This window comes from Podarcis erhardii (genome assembly GCF_964252035.2).
Source record: "Podarcis erhardii genome assembly, chromosome: 2".
Taxonomy (NCBI): domain Eukaryota; kingdom Metazoa; phylum Chordata; class Lepidosauria; order Squamata; family Lacertidae; genus Podarcis; species Podarcis erhardii.
This window is the reverse complement of record NC_138498.1, coordinates 99,566,199-99,585,900: the sequence shown is the minus strand read 5'-3', so window position 1 is coordinate 99,585,900 and position 19,702 is coordinate 99,566,199. Positions and strand designations below refer to the sequence as shown.

Here is a 19,702-nt window from a genome sequence, read left to right as displayed (position 1 = left end):
CCTCAGAATAAGATGAGCTAATCCATCTTCCTACCCCCAAAACTGAGACAACACTCAGCTGCTTCTGAGCCAATCTGTGTTGATTTGTTGCAGCTTCCGCAGCTCCCCAGCACCTTCTCTGGGGCCTCTCAATCTTCTCCCACCACTCTAGCATCCATTTCTGAGCCTGCTTCCCATCTACCACCTTCCAAACATCTCCTTCTCCCCCACCTGTTCACTTAAAATATAAGAGCCCTCCTACGTCACACCAAAGGCCCATGTCGTCTAGCATTCAGTTCTCGTGATGGCTCACCAGACACTTTTGGGAAGCCCACAAGCAGACCCCAAGTGTGAATCCCCTTCCCACACTCATGATACCCAGAGGCGGGTGGCACTGAGGTCTAAACCACTGAGCCTCTTGGGCTTGCCGATCAGAAGGTCGGCAGTTCGAATCCCCGCAACGGAGTGAGCTCCCACTGCTCTGTCCCAGCTCCTGCCAACCTAGCAGTTCGAAAGCATGCCAGTGCAAGTAGATAAATAGGTACCGCTGCGGCAGGAAGGTAAACGGTGTTTCCGTGCTCTCTGGCTTCCGCCATGGTGTTCTGTTGCACAAGAAGCAGTTTAGTCATGCTGACCACATGACCCGGAAAGCTGTGTGTGGACAAACGCCGGTTCCCTCAGCCTGAAGTGAGATGAGTGCCGCAACCCCTTTCACTGGACTTAACCGTCCAGGGGTCCTTTATTCAGAGGCATATTGCCTCAGACAGTGAAGGCAGAACGCACCATGTTATATGTACAGAAATGGAAAGAAGTGAAGGTTCCAATGAAGGAAGAATGGCTTTTAAAAGTAATGGACTATGCAGGAACATCAAAGCTGACAGCAATATTAAGAGATCAAAACGATGAACTTTCTACAGAAGAATGGAGGCTTCTCCATTGGACTATTTGAAAAAGTACCATAATCAAATGAAATCGTGGGCAGGATTCGGGACAGGAGCAGCGGAAGAAAAAGGATAAAGTAATTTTATTAGAGGGATTTTTGTAATAGCTAAGAGTTTGATATATAATGCAGTAGAAAGGGGTTTGAATAAAAACGCTGTGGGGAGGGGGGGGCGAGAAGTCAATATATGAAATAATGTAATTAATTGATTTGAAGCCAATTTGTGAAATTTTGGAAAAATCTAATGAAAAATTAAAATGGGGAAAAGGCAAAACACAACCATCCGGACTAGTAGACGCTCATAGGTTTGTTTGTCTAATCTGCCTACCTCAAGGCTGCAGCTACTAGTGTCAGTATGGATGTGCAGATTTTTGCACACCTTATGTGATGTGACTCAGCACAAGGAGCTTTCCGTATTCCTATTTTACAAACACCTGGTTCATGTTCCTCCTTCTCATTGCCTAGTTCCGATTTATTTACTGCCACCCCGAGATTTTGTGTAAATCAAGCATATCTCTTTCCATTTCTTTAAGAGCCCTGTGCTGGAAAACAGGAGAGAAGCACTGCACAAAAGTCTCTGCCTGCCCTCTAGGCCCATTCTGAACATCATTAGGCCTAAATGACCACTTGGTTAGTTTTCTAATCGCTTAGAATTTTTCTGTCAAACTAGATTAGCCTTTACTCGAGCCCTATTAGATTTCCTTTTGCTTGGGATATACTTAGCGCTCCCACCGTTTTTCTCAACTGTTTTAACTGTCCAAAATCTCTCCTCCCAGCTGATCAATATTCTGCCCATTACAGACCCGTGTTCCTCTATTTGAGCACAGTTAGCCAAGTGCATGCTCCTTCATATGTACAAGTACGGCTAAGGGATCCATTAGCCGGTTTCTAGAGATGCATTGAAGGGATGTTCTGCTTTTCCTTGGCTAAAGAGCTATACTGGTTACTTGTCTCAGATGTGCATGGGAGGATGCAGGACAGCAGCAACCCTTGAGCCATTGCTAAGGTTGCCAGGAAGCATCAGGGACTATCTTCACTGCTGCATACAAATGCAAGTGATTTCAAGCTGCTGCCCTCCTCCCGAGTCCCACCAAGCCCAGCTGAGGAACATTAACCACACAGACTGGCCTACACTGGCTGAGTGGCACTTTCCCCTCATATAGGGCAGCAAGTATCAGCTTCCAAAACAATGCTGCCCAGGCTCACATCTTGGTTGTACGCCTGCTTTTGCTGGAAGTGCCCCAGTTTTGGATCACCACTTCTGCCATCTTGCTATTTCCATTAAACTTGTCTCATCTTTGTTTCACACCATCCTTTGCTGATGTCTGCTGGTCTCCATTGTTGCATATACAGTGGTACCTCGGGTTACAGACACTTCAGGTTACAGATGCTTCAGGTTACAGACTCCGCTAACCCAGAAATAGTGCTTCAGATTAAGAACTTTGCTTCAGGATGAGAACAGAAATCGTGCTCCAGCGGCACAGCGGTAGCGGGAGGCCCCATTAGCTAAAGTGGTGTTTCAGGTTAAGAACAGTTTCAGGTTAAGAATGGACCTTCAGAACGAATTAAGTTCTTAACCCGAGGTAGCACTGTACCCACTTGCTGAATTGCTGACCACCTTGGCCATATAACTGTCTTCTTGGTCAAACTTGATTTCCTTCATGACTTGCCTTGTCTTGGCTTGGCAGCCTGAGTCATTTGAAGTTACTGCTTTGCATGGACCTAATGTTGTCATGGTAGCTATGTAGTATAAGTTGCCTCAGAAAATCGGATGAATACCTACAACAACCTTCACAACCTGGTGCCCTGTTTTGGACTACAACTCCCATCAGCCCCAGCCAGCATGGTCACCGGTCAGGGATCACACAAAGTACAAAGCTTCTAGAGGAAACCAGAGGTATCATGGTCCTGAGCCATTTAAGGCTTTATGGGTCAGAACCAGCACTCTGAATTGGGCCTAGAAGCTAAGTGGCAGCCAGCTAAGGTTGCTTTGTTCAAACCATTTTGCCACAGTGAGCAACGTGGCCAATGAATTCTGCACCAGCTGAAGCTTCTGAACTGACTGAAGAGAAAGCCCCACATGTTGCACTAATCTAACCTCGAGCTCACCAGAGCATAGAAAACAGTAGTTAGGCTATCCCTGTCCAGAGAGAGGCACAGCTTGGCCACCAACTGAAGCTGATGGAAGGCCCTGCATGCCACCAAGGCCATCTGAGCCTCAAGCAACAACATTTGTTCTACCACTGAGCTACATGATTCAATTGAAACTGTTCTCTATTTGTGGCTCATTGAGTTCTGGACATCGGTTAATCTGTATGGTGACCAATTGATGTCTCCTAATCCCATATACATATGTTAAGCATTCTTTTCTGCCCTGCTCCTGCAAATATAGGGACATGGGTGGCACTGTGGGTTAAACCACAGAGCCTAGGACTTGCCAATCAGAAGGTCGGCGGTTTGGCCACATGACCCGGCAGCTGTCTGTGGACAAACGCTGGCTCCCTTGGCCTATAGAGCGAGATGAGCGCGCAACCCCAGAGTCGGTCACGACTGGATCTAATGGTCAGGGGTCCCTTTACCTTTACTTGCAAATATTTCTAAAACTGATAGGCTTGCATTGTCCTATTTGCCTTTGTAAAATCTCTTTGGGTCCAAAAGGGGGGGCGGGAAATGCAGCATAAAACATTAATTTCCTTTTCAGTTGATCTGCAGTATCCTTAGGTTCCACATATATTTTTCACGAAAGTCAATAGTCCTTAAAAAAAAAAAAATCTTGTTACATTTCCTTTGCTGGCAACCTTTGGACCTCCTTATAATTATTTCTATTACATTTGCAAAGTGAACTGCCAGAGTCGATTACATATATCTTAATATTTGGAAAGGGGGTGGGGGGAAGTGCTAGAGCAGGAAGAGCCGGAAATAAATCATTTAGAACTCTACATGCGTTCAACGTTTTGAAAGCCAATGAGACACTTTGCCGTCCTTTGCTATTAAGACAGAAATAAGTGCCATGAGAGGGATGTGGGGTAGGGAAGATCTCCCATCCTGGTGGCTAACCAAAAGTGGCAAAATGACAACTGCATCCATGATCCCCCATGCCCAGCTGAATGGTGATGTCTCGGGAATCTCCCGCGTTTCAACTCTGAAGCTGCCATAGATTAGATGTGGTAGTTTTCTGCATCCCTAGGCTACAAATAAATTCAATTTCTTGCCTCCTCTGAAAAAGGAGATAGGCTTCTTTTTCTAAAAACCTGATAAAAGTCTTGCAGAAAACAAGTCATGCTAGCACAGAAGGCAGACACCATCCTCATTGCCACACACTTCTATGCAGCCATAATCCATTAGTTGCAGATTTCCATTTGCTATATATCTTTATTTTGGGAGTGTGTTTCACAGGAAGAGGCATTCTTTCTTTTGCACACAATTTCCAGAATTGGTTAAGGATTCAGTAAACTAAATAAACCAGTCAGTCAAATAAGTCTTTCTTTTAATTCCTAAAACAGAAATTCTATTGAATTGTGCAAAGCAATAAATGGCCGTGATCGTATAGTGGTTAGTACTCTGTGTTGTGTAGCAATAAATATAAATAAGGGAAATTTCCTGACTATGTATATCTTGTCTTGTCTTGTCCTGTAACTCTTCAAAGATATCTAAGGCCGCAATCCCAACCCCACTTACCTGGGAGTATGCTCCATTGAATTTAACTGGACTTTCTTCTGAGTAGACAAGGTTAAGGTAAAGGTAAAGGGACCCCTGACCATTAGGTCCAGTCGTGGCCAACTCTGGGGTTGCGGCGCTCATCTTGCTTTATTGGCCGAGGGAGCCGGCATACAGCTTCCAGGTCATGTGGCCAGCATGACTAAGCTGCTTCTGGTGAACCAGAGCAGCACACAGAAACACCATTTACCTTCCCGCTGGAGCGGTACCTATTTATCTACTTGCACTTTGACGTGCTTTCGAACTGCTAGGTTGGCAGGAGCAGGGACCGAGCAACGGGAGCTCACCCCGTCGCGGGGATTCGAACCCTCAACCTTCTGATTAGCAAGCCCTAGGCTCTGTGGTTTAACCCACAGCGCCACCCACTATAAGGATCGCATATGAACCTAATAATTAAGAAGGGGAGAATTAACTAGCAGAGCAGGATGATAGCAAGTATCATGGTGTGGAATATGAAGACTTGAGGTGCCATTAGCCATGGCTTCCCCCTAAAGAATTCTGGGAAATGTAGTTTAAGGGAATTGAGAGTTGTGAGGAGACCCCTGTTCCTCACACAAAGCTAGAATTCCCAGAGTGGCTTAACAGTCCTGCAGAACTCTGGGAACTCCCACTAACAGCTGCCTCTGTTTCCTTAGTGACCATGTCCTTTTGTGACATCACAGGCACTTCATGGCAAATGACAGGAACTGGGGAGGCACCAGCGCAGCACCTGACTGGTGGGGGCATTTCAGCAGTAATAGTTTACCTGACTGAGATGCCAGACCAAGCAAAGTGAGGACAAACTAGGAGATTCCATACATTTGAAGTGGCGAAGAGGGTGTGCGTGCATGAACCCATGGCACATATCTCACCTGCAAAACATTGCTTTGAAGATCACATGGCACAATCTCTGAATTGAGCCTAAGCCTAATATAACTGAAATTTAAACCCCCAAATGCTTTCCGCTTCTCTTTAAAATCTTGCTGAAAATAAGATTTCTGTGTCTTAATTGTAATACAGAAAAGTGTCTCTTATTCTTCCTCTTCTTGAGATAGCAAGGTAATTTCCAGAGGATTATGATTGTCTCAGACATTCACGTCTCAAATATTTAATCTGAAAGGGAAATTCCCAGTATACCTCTCCCATCATTTCTCAGTTCTGTAGAGTGAAAGCTTCAACTTTATATGATCTGATATTACTTCCATTATTGGAATTATGCTGTAGGCAAATATCCTTCAAGCTGCAAAATCCACTTCCCTCGTGTTCACCGATTTAAACCCCACAAAGGTCCAATCTGCGCTTTACACTGAGTGCTGGGGATGCCTTGTAATCTGCTGAGATTTTTAGAAACCAATAATGATATCGCATATTGTCTGAGTCTGTAAGACAAAAAGAGAGAGCTGTTCTGAAAAGTTAAAGTACATCACAAGAATGTTAAAAACGAGTTTGCCTGTGATTTGAAAGTTGCACTGAGAAAAGTCATGATGCATTGGAGCTGAATACTAATACTAATGTTAACCGTGGCTTGACGTTTATTTATTTGTCTAATTTCTATCCCACCTTTCCTCCAAGGTACTCTAGGTTCTCGCTCTTCACATTTTATCCTTGTAACACCTCCGTGACATAGGTTAGGTTGAGAGACTGACCCAAGACCACATGGTGAGCTTCATGGCTGAGAGGGAATTTGAACTCTGGCCTCCCAGGTCCTAGTCTGTTACTCTAACCACTGCACAACACTAGCTCCTAATATTTTGAGACTTGCCTCTGCCCCTCCCCTGCCCCAAAGTAAATTGCTTTTGGGCTGCTGGGAAAGCTCCTAGACCAGCCTTTGGCAGCCTGGTAGTCTGCAGAATTTGAAGGACTACAGTGCCCATCATTCCTCATCATAACGCCAAGGTCGCCAGTTCAAACCCCATATGGGACCTAGATTATCTTCAGGGTCCCTTACAACACTACAATTCTATGACTCTATGATTGGCCATACTGGATGTCAAGGCTCTGTCAAGGCTTTGGGAAAGCTATTCTTCCCCTGGTTGCAGCAAGAGCAGAGTCCTTTTTAATTAATTTTATTCAATCCTAATGGCGAGAGGCAAAATAACACAACAAGCCTTAACAATGGCGTTGCTCCAAACTGGGCTCCTCCTCCCTCCTTCCTAGCAACAGCATCTTCCCTTATGGTGCCCCCTCCATGATCAAATATCTCTGATTCTGTTGTTCCTGCACTCTTAACAAACACCGAGTCCTGGGAGAAGGGGGATCAGAAATACTTTCCAGTGACAACGTGTCATCTGGCTGCCCTGCTGCAGCCCCCCCCCCTTCTTCTATCACTGCCCAACTTCTCTGTTTGACTATCTCTGAGTTATGACTTTCCTCAAACCCCTCAAAACCCTGCTGTAAATCAAGGCTGCCTCTCCCTTCTCCTGCAGCTTCCTCCCTCTTCTCCACCATTCCTCCTCCTCCATCTTGCTCTCTTGAGTCCAATCCTTGACACTGGTTGAGGTTGATGGGAGTTGTAATCCAGAACATCTGTCAGGCACTGGGTTGAGGAAGTCTACCCTAGACTGTTGCCTGCCCCAAAGCAAATTACAAAGGCCAAAGCTGCTTAGTTTAGTCAGCAGTACAAGTACCTTTTGACAACTATATAAACTAGAGGTGGCTAAGCTGTGGCCTTCCAGATGTCCTTGGACTCCAGCTCCCATCAGCCCCAGCCAGGATGGCCAATGCTTTAGGCTAATGAAGTTCTGGAGGTTCACAGGTCCCACAGCACTGAGACTGGAGAGAAAGCTTTGCTTGGTGCCTTTTAAAGAGTGAGCAGGTGCTAAGCACCACAGTGTGAAGAGTGGTGATAACTTATATCCTGTCTTAGTGCTGTGGCGCTTAGCGCTAAGATCAGAGATAAGGTTTTGTAGTTTTATATTGTAAAGCACCCTGCGATCTTTGGATGAAGGGTGTGTAGAAATTTAATTAATAGATGATGATAATAATAATAACAGCAGCACCCCTTTCCTCTCATCCAACCACTTAGTTATTGTATTAGAGATAACAAATCTTCCTGCTTGGTGTCAGATGGGCATGGTTTTCCCCCAAATGGCTTCATGGACCAAATTCAGAGGCCTACTGAAGCTAATTAGATCTGTGGACTGGAGGTTCTGTACTGCCTGGATAAGCCATTTTCTAGAATGGAAATTCCATTATGGAAAAGTTTTACCCACTGTCAGACATCTTATTGCTTAGGTACGGACCTCTGATTGATTCCCTGACTCCACCCTCACTGTGCTTCCATGCACCTTCAGACAAAAAAAAAAGGTTTCACACCCCTGCCTTATTTATCAGAGGTTGAAAACAGTGCTCCCCCCTCTAGAAAATTAGGTGCTGGTACTCGCCATGAAGTGGTTACAGTAAGTGCCACACTTTTTAACAACAACAAAAAGAGGTGCTGGTACTATATACCCTTGAGTTCCCCCTGAAAAAAGCACTGGTCGGAACAAGGGTAAGAGGCCCCCTGACCTGGTCACAGTCTTGTCCACTTTTGTAAGACATAATGTATTGCTACTCAAATTATAGCAATTATTTCTAAATATGCGGCTGAACACATACATAAGCATAGCTAGCTTTTATGCAAATTTGATTCCTCTGGTGGGTGGAATGGAGGGCTGAATCCACATGCAATGCATGGGGCCTAGAAAATCCTACCCAGCACACTGCCCTAGCTTTCGGCGTAGGGTCAGAAATTTGGTAGGTTTATGTAACAGACTGTATGCCCTTATGCTGTAAGGACCACATCATCATCTCTCTCTTGCTCTCTCTCAACATACAAAGGAAGTTAATATTCCTTATTTCCTCTTCTGCGGAGCAAACATAATGTAGACTATTGTGGCACAAAAGCTATAATTACAATTCATGTGTAGTCAGTGGCGTAGCGTGGGTTGTCAGCACCCGGGGCAAGGCAAGTAATTTGCGCCCCCTAACCCCTGGATTTTAGCACTCGAGTGCGAGCGCGCGCGCCCAGATGTTGCGGCCACCCCCCCTGCACCCCCCACGGTACGCCACTGGGGCTGGGGTGAGCGAAGGAGCCAAGGACACCCCCCCTTAAGGCTCAGCAGGAATTTATTGAATTTATTATTTGCGGAGCCCCCGCAGGCTGAGGCAGCCGAAGCCCCCTCCCCCCGGGCGCCTCCCGGCCCCCTCCTCTCCTTGGGCTGTTGGTGGAGCCCGCGCTCCGAGGCGCTCCAGATCCGGGCTTGGTGAGCACCTCTCCTCCCCCCGGCCTGGTCCGGGGGCTTCCAGCCGCGCTCCGTCCCCGCCCGACCCCCCCCCCCGCGGCTGAGACTTGCGCTGAGAGCCGGAGCCAGCGGCGCCCCCTTCCGCCGGGAAACCCTCGCCCGCCCGCCGGCTTCCTCTCGGAGGGTTTTGGGGAGAGCAGGGCGCGGCGAGGCCCCTCGGAGCTCTCCTCCCTCCCAGTCGGCAGAAGCAGCCGCCGCCTGTGGCTGGGCCGAGGGGATGGCAGCGGCGGCGGGGTGCGGAGGCTGCCCGTGCCCGGCCAGGCGTTGGTGGCGGCGCCGGCGCTCCTGCCGCGGCTGCTCCTCCTGCGAGCAGTGAGTGGAGCGCCGCCGCAGCGGCGGCGGCGGGGGGCGCGCGCGCGCTAGGGCGCAAGGCTGGCGGTGGTGGTGGCGGCGGGGAGCCCGGCGGAGGAAGGAACTTGTCCCTTCCCTCTGGACTCACGCCCCCCCAGATGTTGCGCCCGGTGCGGCCGGCACCCCTGGCACCCCCCACGCTACGCCACTGTGTGTAGTGATTTTTTAAATGGTTCTCCTCCATGCTTTAATGGGACTGGAATTTCTGCTGTGGGCATGCTGTTTGTTTGATTTTGATTTATTTGGGGCAGCTTTCCCAACTCTGAACAGCTCCAGGAGAATTCTGTTTGTGGGGACAATATTATGATCAGCTTTAAAAAGATTCCAAAAGGTTTAGAACAGTGACATCATTGATGGAAAGAGTCTGACATAATTGCACAATGGTGCAGTTGGACTTCCAAAAAGCTTTCACTCCTGAACTGAGTTTGGATCTGGTGTACTGTACTTTACACTGACGTAAGTGGCATAATTTATGCTGGCTTCGCATACTGTGGGACGCGGGTGGTGCTTTGGGTTAAACCACAGAGCCTAGGGCTTGCCGATCAGAAGGTTGGCGGTTTGAATCCCCGCAACGGGGTGAGCTCCTGTTGCTCGGTCCCTGCTCCTGCCAACCTAGCAGTTCGAAAGCACGTCAAAATGCAAGTAGATAAACAGGTACCGCTCCGGCGGGAAGGTAAACGGCGTTTCCATGCATTGCTCTGATTCGCCAGAAGCGGCTTAGTCCTGCTGGCCACATGACCCGGAAGCTGTACGCCGGCTCCCTCGACCAATAAAGCAAGATGAGCGCCGCAACCCCAGAGTCGGCCACGACTGGACCTGATGGTCAGGGGTCCCTTTACCTTTACCTTTAAGTGGCATAATTTATGCTGGCTTCCCATACTTAGCATTACTTGCTTAGAAAGAATTATTTGTTTTGCTGACTTAACTAGATCTAATGCCTTAGTCTGCATGGTGTTTGTTTTTTAAAATTGTATGTTGCAATAGCACTTTACAAAGTAGTATAGGCCAAAAGGTACATCTCAGGGCCTTCTCATGGCTGCTCCCAGACGTTGAAACCCCATCCCTAGAGAGGCTAGACTAGCTCCCTTCTTGTCCTTCACCAGCCGGTGAAGAGTGTTTTATTCTGGCAATTTTTTGGGAACAGACTGTTTTTAAGGGAAGGGCTTTTAATAGGGCTGGGTAGGGGTTCCCCCCTCAGATTTGATTATATTTTATAGATTTGCTTGTATATCATTTTAACTCTATTATGGTTTAATTACTGTCAAACTATTATCTTTTATAAGTTACAGTCGTATCTTGGTTGACGAACGGAATCCGTTCCGGAAGTCCATTCGACTTCCGAAAACATTTGAAAACCAAGGTGCAGCTTCCAATTGGCTGCAGGAGCTTCCTGCACTAAATTGGAAGCCATGTCAGACGTTCAGGTTCCAAAGAACATTCGCAAACTGGAACACTTCCGGGTTTGCAGTGTTTGGGAGCCAAAACATTCAAGTCGCAAGGCGCTTGTCAACCAAGGTACGGCTGTATTAGTTTTCTGTGCTTTATCAATGTTTGCTTTATTTTTATTTATTTTTAGCTGCATTGAGTCCCTGTACTGGGGAAAAGGCAGGGAGGGAGTGTTTATTGGGTTGCTTTCGTTTTTATTTATATTATATATTTTGTGGTTTTGTATTGTGGTTTTATGTTGTAACCACCCTGAGACCTGTGGGTACAGGGCAGTTTACAAATAACAACAACAATAAGGAGGAGGAGGAGGAATAAGAAGTTTAAATTTTGGCAGAGGAGGAGGCAAACGCAAGGTTAACTGGGGAAGGACAAATGCAGCTGCCTGCACTTGGGCTTGCTTTCTCTGCCGTATATTATACATACAAAACTAGCTCATGAACCTCACTATGGGTGGGTGAACATTCCCAGATGCCTGAGTCTTCCAAGCATGTTATATCAGCTGTGGGGAAAGATGCATAGACCCATTTATCTCAATTTATGCAATCAACCTTAATTTATCCAAACTGGAAACCTAGCTTTGTGGTTCCCAGACACAATTGGGCGAAAGATGAAGGAAGGCGTGGAGGATTCAAGAAGAGTCCAGATTTAGGATCTGTCTTTTCTTTAATTCAGACAACAGAAAGAGAGGGAAAAAAGTATAGTCCCCAGCCCTCTCCTTGTGGAAAGAGCCTCCCTTCTACACCATAAATCAATGCTCTGCTGCCCTGTTAAGCCATCCATGCAGAAAACTGTCTTCAGCCAGACAAACAATGGCTTATTTAGAGGAAATTTACTGAAGGCAAAGGCAGCAGAGATGGATGCTGGGAGCTGTAACACTGTGGAGAGCAGCCCAATCCTTAGCCAGCACCATTCAGAAAGATGACTTATTGCTTTTTAGTAGCTCAGAAGAGAAATCAGATGACCTCTAAAAACTGTGGGAGACTAGCAGGTGGGAATGAAGTGGGCCTGAAGTGGAAGAGTTCGGGGGGGGGTGTCAGGGATGGAGGGGGGGTAAAAATGTCTGTTTTGTAAATGCAATGCTTTTAGGGTTCTCTAACCAGCTGGGATGACACATACAGCTGAATAAGGTAGGAGCAAAATCACAGAATGCTGAGGGTGTAGGATGGATGGAGCCACTCCCAGTTATAGGCATGGGTACCATTTTAAATGCTATCCAAACTACCCCCACACAAAAAAAAATATGTCAGGAAGGTTGGTTTGATTTCAATTTCCTTTGCTAGTTTCCCATTAGCATGTTTTTAACATAGGGGATGATTCAAAAATGTCATACGCACCTGAAACGTTGTCCATTCTATCATCCCAACTTGCACTCACACCACGTTCACCTACAGCAAACTTCCTTGGATTGACTCTGTTATGTACTGAAGTTCTCACCCTGGGCCAGCAGGGTGATACTGTAGATAGTTATGCAAATAAGGGATCAAAAGTAACGTTCAGTGATTGGATAGTTTTAGACAGTTGTTACAGTAACGTTGTACTGGAGCTTTATATAAGTAGGCTGACTGAACCCTTCAGTTCAGTTCTGGACTGGCCTGTGAATAAACAAGAGCTGTTTGAAGAATCGCTGTGTCGGCTGATATGTTCACCCACAACTTAACACTCTCCACTGCCTGGAAGCTCACCTGCTGCCCTCCTCTTCTGTCAATACCTTGCAAAGTCCCTTTTCATATTACCCTAGGCTTATATAATGTGTGTCACTTTTAACTCCTCCTTTAAAACGAATGTTAAAAAATTCTGCTCAAGTACTTGCTGCTGCAGTTTGGTTTTTTTTTAATCTCAGTTGTTTTATTGTGGTTTTGGGGCAGCTGTCCCCAAAAATATGTGCTGATGTAAGGCTGTAGTTCAGTAACAGAATATCATATTGGTACGCTGTAGGTTCATTGTTCAATCCCTGGCTTCTTCAAGTAGGACTAGGAATGAGTCCCGTCTGAAACATTGGAGAGCAGATGCTACACAAGTTAAATACAGTGGTACCTCAGGTTACAGATGCTTCAGGTTACATACGCTTCAGGTTACAGACTCTGCTAACCCAGATATAGTACCTCGGGTTAAGAACTTTGCTTCAGGATGAGAACAGAAATTGTGCTCCGGTGGCGCCAGCGGCATAGCGTGGGTTGTCAGCACCCGGGGCAAGTCAAGTAATTTGCGCCCCCTAACCTGGGGCAAGGCAAGTAATTTGCGCCCCCTAACTCCTAACCTGCCGCTGCTGCCAGCTTCTTCTTGCTGCTGCCTGGGCTGGTCAGGTGTGGTTCTCTCCCGCGCTTAGCGCTGCGCTGGGCGGCCGCTGCACTGTCCCTCCCCCAGATAGTCCCTCCCTCGCTCTCTCTCCGCTCCGCACCGCAACGCACGCCTGGCACCCTCCCCCTCCACAGTGGGCGGCGACCTGGCAGCTCGGATCGGATTCGCACAGCCAGCACTGCAGTGAGAGAGAGTGAGTGAGCCAGATAGGGGCAGAGAGCTGCGAGTGCGAGCGCGCCCCCCCAATGTTGCACCCGGTGCGACTGGCCCCCCCTCACCCCCCACGCTACGCCACTGGGTGGCGTGGCGGCAGCAGGAGGCCCCATTAGCTAAAGTGGTGCTTCAGGTTAAGAACAGTTTCAGGTTAAGAACAGACCTCTGGAATGAATTAAGTACTTAACCCGAGATACCACTGTATTAAAGTCTGATCTAATAAGGTAGCTTTCTAAGTCTCCGTCATTTGGGGAATGGCCATAGCTTAACAACAGATCTCATCTTTCGTAGGCAGAAAGGTCTCAGGTTTGGCAGAGTTTGGAAGATACCCCCCCCCCATCTGCAAACCAAGACAGACAGTGTTGACTGAACTGCCTATACCAAGCATGGGGAACTTTGGGGCCCTCCAGAGGGGGCTGATTACACCCCTCAGTCCCGGCAAGTGTGGCCAATAGCCAGGAATGACGGGAATTATACTTCAGCAACATCTGAAGGGCCCCGCATCTCACCTAAAGAAAATGGACCAGCTTATGTTCCTTTTGCAACATTCTCCCTCCTTGTTCTAGGCCATTGACAGAAAACTATAAAAAAAATGGTTTTTGCTTTTGTTTTCTAATGAATTAGAAAGAAGACTTGCTTTCTAAGTAGCTACCAGGCTAAGTTCAAGGTGCTGGTATGGTTGTACAAAGCCCTGTAGAATTGGAACCAGGATACCTAAAAGATAATTTCTCATTCTTTATGTTCCCAACCAATTACTTCACTCTTCACTGAAGGGGATATTTAGCAGAGACCATATTATCAGTAGCCATGTTTCAGATGATGTTTGACTCAGGTCCTTTGTAACATCCTCCCATTATATATCAATCTGGTGATGTCTTTATTACCATTTCAAATGAAGAATTTATACAAGCCTAAGTGGATCTCTCTCTCTCTGTTGATATTTATATTGGATTTGAAAGGGTTTTCATATACATACAGTGGTACCTTGGGTTACATACGCTTCAGGTTACATACGCTTCAGGTTACAGACTCCGCTAACCCAGAAATAATGCTTCAGGTTAAGAACTTTGCTTCAGGATAAGAACAGAAATCATGCTCCGGCGGCGCGGCAGCAGCAGGAGGCCCCATTAGCTAAAGTGGTGCTTCAGGTTAAGAACAGTTTCAGGTTAAGAACGGACCTCCGGAACAAATTAAGTACTTAACCCGAGGTACCACTGTAATGGTTTTTCATTCTTTTTATATGTGCAGTTGTGTCACATATGTATTTAAAGTATTGTAAAGTTGCATCCAGGCACTTCATAGGAAGTCATTCTTAAATGCAACTGATAATAAATAAATAAATAAATAAATAAATAAATAAATAAATAATAATTCAACTAGCCCAAATCCTGAGATCTTGCATAAGCCAGAAGTTATGCAAGCAGGTTCTGCACCTCCACACTTAATAGAGTAGGCAGCTGGCATTGTCAACTTTGAAATATACCTTTCATTTACAAAATCAGGTTGGGATGCTTGTGTGTGTTAAGCGCTCTTGAAAATGCCCTTTTAAAAATGATATTTTGGAGAATGCCATTCAAACGGTAGAAGATGCAGTCTCAGCTTCAGAAGTTGGCTTCTGCTTTGTTACTTTGTTCTTGCCGTAATAAGTGACACATCTCAGCCATTAGTCCTACCCCAGCAGCCGCACTGTCACCGCTAACGTGCGGCTTCCGTCAATAACAAGATCCCAACTTCAGCTGTCACCCAATAAAAACCGATAGTCAAAAGGGGGGTCCGCAGATAGAAGGAAAAGGGCACCACCACCTCATTAGCTACTCAGCAGGGTTGTCACTTAATACAATATTTATCAAAACAGCTCACTCGGTAGGCTGAAATTTGTCAAATTTATATTGCTAATATTGTTGTCGTTAGTCACTTGAAATACAGTCTATACAAACAAATATGACACATGCCACTACTTAAATTCACAGCTTGGCATCATGCTAAGACACGACGACGTTAAAAAGAACCTGATTTATATGGAAATCCTAGCATTTTATGCTGAATGGGAAATCATTGTGCTGTACATTATCATGTTGACAACAAAACACAAGAGAAGTAGAAAAAAAGTTTTATTGTCTTTTAATGAAAACAGCAATTTTTTAAACCATAGTTACTATTTGTAAAGCTTTGAACAGTAACCTCTAATGCTTTTAAATCAAAGAGATGCAAAGTCCATGAGAAATAATAGCATATACTGCAATTCACCCTTTCTTTGCCCCCCCTTCTACATTGCATATAATAGCATCCATTTTATCATTTTGCCAATAAGAAGTAAAGATCTGTTATTTAAAATTACTTTAGCTAGACAGATTGACACTAATGTAGGAAAACTGCCAAATGACTAACAGTGTGATACTATGAGTTGTTGTTATGGCAGACAGGTGAAAAAGAGGACAGAGCTCCTATACCTTTCCTCTTCTACATGCCAATTAAAAGTACATGAGCCCTATCATCTTTTTTTATGTCACCACTCCAGTTGCCATTTTGACACTGGGATGCAAGGGCTTGTACGGTAGGGTCCCAATATCAACCATCCAAAAGCCATTCTCTTGGTCTGTACTCAGGTACCAACCCCTGCTTGCATGTTGGGCTCGAGGGATTCGTTCCTCCCCCGGCAGCCTCTAGGATCAAATAAGAAACAAGATTATAGAAATATGGAACCGTCAAACAAAACAAGATGTAGAGTCACATACCAGAGACTGGTTGACCGAGAGAGGAGGATGGTTAATATCAAGATCAGAAAAATTGGGAAACAAGAAAGCAGAAAATAAATGAAGGACATTAGCTCTTGAAATTCAGAACATGGGAAGTACCCCTTGAAATTATTTAATTCGGACTTTATAATTGGCTGCATTGTTTGTTTGTTTGTTTAATGTGGCAAGATTTGATATGATTTGTTATTAATATGAATGGTTTTAATTGGAAAATGAATAAAAAATTATTTACAAGAAAAAAGAAGAAACAAAAAAGTTCGTATTTATGGTTTTATTCAGCAAATGTGGAGCAAGACAAGAATCTACTCCTGGATATCAGCATGATGTTGGGGAAGGAAAAGGAGAGGATCAGATTGAGCAACATCATGCTGATATCTGTGTCCCTGTGTCCCTCAGGAGTCAAATGTCATTGTGCTCTTTGTGAATTCTAAGTGACCAGCACATCCTTGGAGGCGCTCTCTCTCTCTCTCTCTCTCTCTCTCTCTCTCTCTCTCTCTCTCTCTCTCTCTCTCGTGTGTGTGTGTGTGTGTGTGTGTCTGTGTGTGTGTGTGTGTGTGTGTGGAGTTCCCAGGCTCTCTAAGGAAGTATCTGCTATCTGTTCTCCAACTTCCCCTCCTTCCCCCAATACCTCATGACTTGGCAGCTCTGTGTCTTGTCGCAATTCATCCCTGTCTCCATCTCCTTTTGCAGCTACTGAAGAGTGGGGGGGGGACAATTCTTCCCACTCCCCCTCCTACTCCGAAAGAAGCAGAGAGGAAGGAGGGGACAATTCCCAACCCTCTTCTTCAGACCAGTCCCTCACATTGCATGACCACACCTTGGCCCCTTCAAACTAGGTAATCAGAGATACATAAAAGAGAAAATATGATATGAAATATACCACATTAAAATATATGTACCACAGGTGCATGCATTATTATTATTTTTTTACATGTTATACCAGACTGTTTGTGCTGTTCACAGTGGAAACTCATTTAATCAGAGCTAGAAATTAGCATGGAAAGTCACCATGTTTGCCTTGTGGAAAGGTGAGCAGCCCCTTGAGATCCATATTTGTTGTCTGTAAATCGCTTTGGGCAAGATAAAGCGACATAATAATAATAATAATAATAATAATAATAATAATAATAATAATTCTAAGCCAGAAGAGACACATTTCCAAAACACTGCTATCTGGGAGTTGAAGGAAACAGCAGCTGGTGGCAGCTGATAAACTGTGAAGTGAAGTTCAGAGGCATTGGTGTGTCATACTGTATAGAGACCTTGTGAAAAACATGGATGCTCTAAACCTGGCAGGTATGGAGTTCCCTAACAGAGCTATTTAAGAGAAATGCTTAGGAATCCTAACAAACACCATGATTCACAGGGGTTCAGTGTTATCTTAGTGCTAGGGGTTTTCACAGGGAGAATGTGAGGATAGTTGAATGTGCAGGGCTGGGACAAATATCTGGGGTGATAATACCTTACTGTATCTTTGTGGTGAATAGAATCTGAAGAGCAAGGCTTCCAATTAGAGAAAGGAAAACTCAGCTGATGAGTGTTATAGATATATGTTTGCTCTCTTGTTCACAAAATGCCTGTTCTAAACTACTACATTGAATTTGGAACTTCATATAAAAGATAGAACAATGCTTCTCTTCGACCCACTGTCGATGCCAGTTTTCATTCAAAACTTTTTTTTTCATGCTGTTGAAATTTAGGATAAGGTAGAGGGGGGTGGTCCCCACACCACCCCCAGTTCCATCACTGGAGTGAAACAACACGATCCTGCTCATCCCCACCTCCATGTGTTCATTGAAAGGCTGAGAGAGTCCAAAACAGATCAGATGCATGGAGGCACTCCTTCCTCTCCTGACTGCTGCCCTCTGCCTTATAAATAACAGACTCTTGAGTTAACCTGAGGTGCAGAGTAGTTGAAAGTACAGAACAGGAAAGCAGTCTTCTCTATATTACAAATCCTCCGCTATTTGCAGCATAGTCTGTGTGTAGCCAGTGTGGTGTAGTGGTTAAGAGCAATAGACTCGTAATCTGGTGAACCGGGTTCGCGTCTCCGCTCCTCCACATGCAGCTGCTGGGTGACCTTGGGCTAGTCACACTTCTCTGAAGTCTCTCAGCCCCACTCACCTCACAGAGTGTTTGTTGTGGGGGAGGAACGGAAAGGAGAATGTTAGCCACTTTGAGACTCCTTAGGGTAGTGATAAAGCGGGATATCAAATCCAAACTCTTCTTCTTCTGCTGCTTCTGGCCTTCGTCTGTGTGTTATTTGATGTGATGGTTAAACCAGCCCTGCATGCAATGGGCCTGTTTCTCACTGTGCTGACCATGCAAACTTAGCTGGTTTGTTGTTGTTCGATTTAAAAAGCTGGACTTGGGGTGAAAAAAATGGACAGGTAGTAGCCTGTGAGTGTTGACAGATAAATAGATAGGTGTGATACATAGATATTTGCCCTGCAATGGTGTATGGGAGAAGAATTGACATCTCCTATCTCTGTGGGGAAATCTACAAGGGCCATAGCATTTTACCGGTACTTATTTTCTGTTTTCCTTTTGATGATTGGCATCAGGAATCAAGCAGCATTGTGGAAAGGCATTGACATATCCCTTCCTGACACACAATACCTCGTAGGCATAGATGGCATTCAGCAGAAGAGGCTTGGCATGAATAAAGCTTCTTCCACAAAAAGCCCCATGTCAAGTATTCACACTCTGCCACTTCGGATATAATACACAGCCCTCTGACAATGGCCTTGAATTGCAAGCATTTCTGAACGATTGCTATGCTGAAGATTACATTTGCGAATCTTCTGAGCGGGAGCAGTAATAATATATATGATTTTTTAACTAGAAAATCAAAACTAGAATGCATGCTGAAAGTTGCTTAACAGTAACACAAGCAGAGTAGTTAGGAACCCTATATGTGTTTGGTGTATAATATTGGAGGTTTTTTGAAAAACACCTTACTGTGCAATCCTAAACACTTTGGAGTATGTGAAACTGAGCTTAATAGAGCTTATATATCTAAATACTTAGGGCTGCCCTATGAAACAGAAATACCATATGGCTGATAAGAGCATCTGTCTTGGCTCGCCCAAACCAAAGTGACAGAAGCTCTTACTTGAGAGTAAGGAAGAGATACTGAATAAAGCAGAGAAAACAGATGGTGAAGACAGAAGATAGCTCAGCAACAAGTAATGGGTCTCAGAAAGTCACTGCTCAGAACAGTGAAGGCTATCCAGGCTACACGCAACAGTCCATGTTTAAAGAGTTCAAGATCAGGCATGAGTTCAGAGCTCCATGGAAGTGATTGGGTTGTCCCAATGAGTTGGCACACCCACCCTCCCAGCCTTCCACCTTTTAAAGATGGGGCAAGGTGTGCTCACTCAGAACACAATTGTGGTATGCAAGACTGCAGATGCTCACTACATCAGGGAGGCTGTATCTGTTCCCAATAATGGGAATGCCACCAGGTCCTGGGTGACCAATCTGTATCCCCCCCCCCTTCTGAGTTTGGTTCCTCCCACCCTCTTGGTGGGCTAATGCCTTACCCAGGCATTAGCTATTAGCTGTTGCTATGCTCCTCTCCCCAAGGAAGGAGGAGAGGAGATGGGAGTCCTACTTCCCCAGTTGGCACAGCGACATGTTTTGTGACTACAACTCCCATCATCCCTAGCTAACAGGACCAGTGGTCAGGGATGTTGGGAATTGTAGTCCCAAAACATCTGGAGGGCTGAGTTTGGGGA

General features: G+C 45.4%; 1 protein-coding gene and 1 long non-coding RNA gene across 2 annotated transcripts in view; one reads left to right on the top strand and one right to left on the bottom strand.

Moving 5' to 3' along the window:
* Nucleotides 1-19,702, top strand: part of TAFA1 (TAFA chemokine like family member 1) — a 335,805-nt gene that overhangs the window by 239,300 nt on the left and 76,803 nt on the right. The window lies entirely within an intron of this gene.
* On the bottom strand, nucleotides 3,545-4,669 carry LOC309337501. Its single transcript, XR_014154366.1, has 2 exons — nucleotides 4,598-4,669; nucleotides 3,545-3,674 (listed from the first exon to the last, which is right to left on the bottom strand). It is a non-coding gene; the product is annotated as an uncharacterized lncRNA (long non-coding RNA).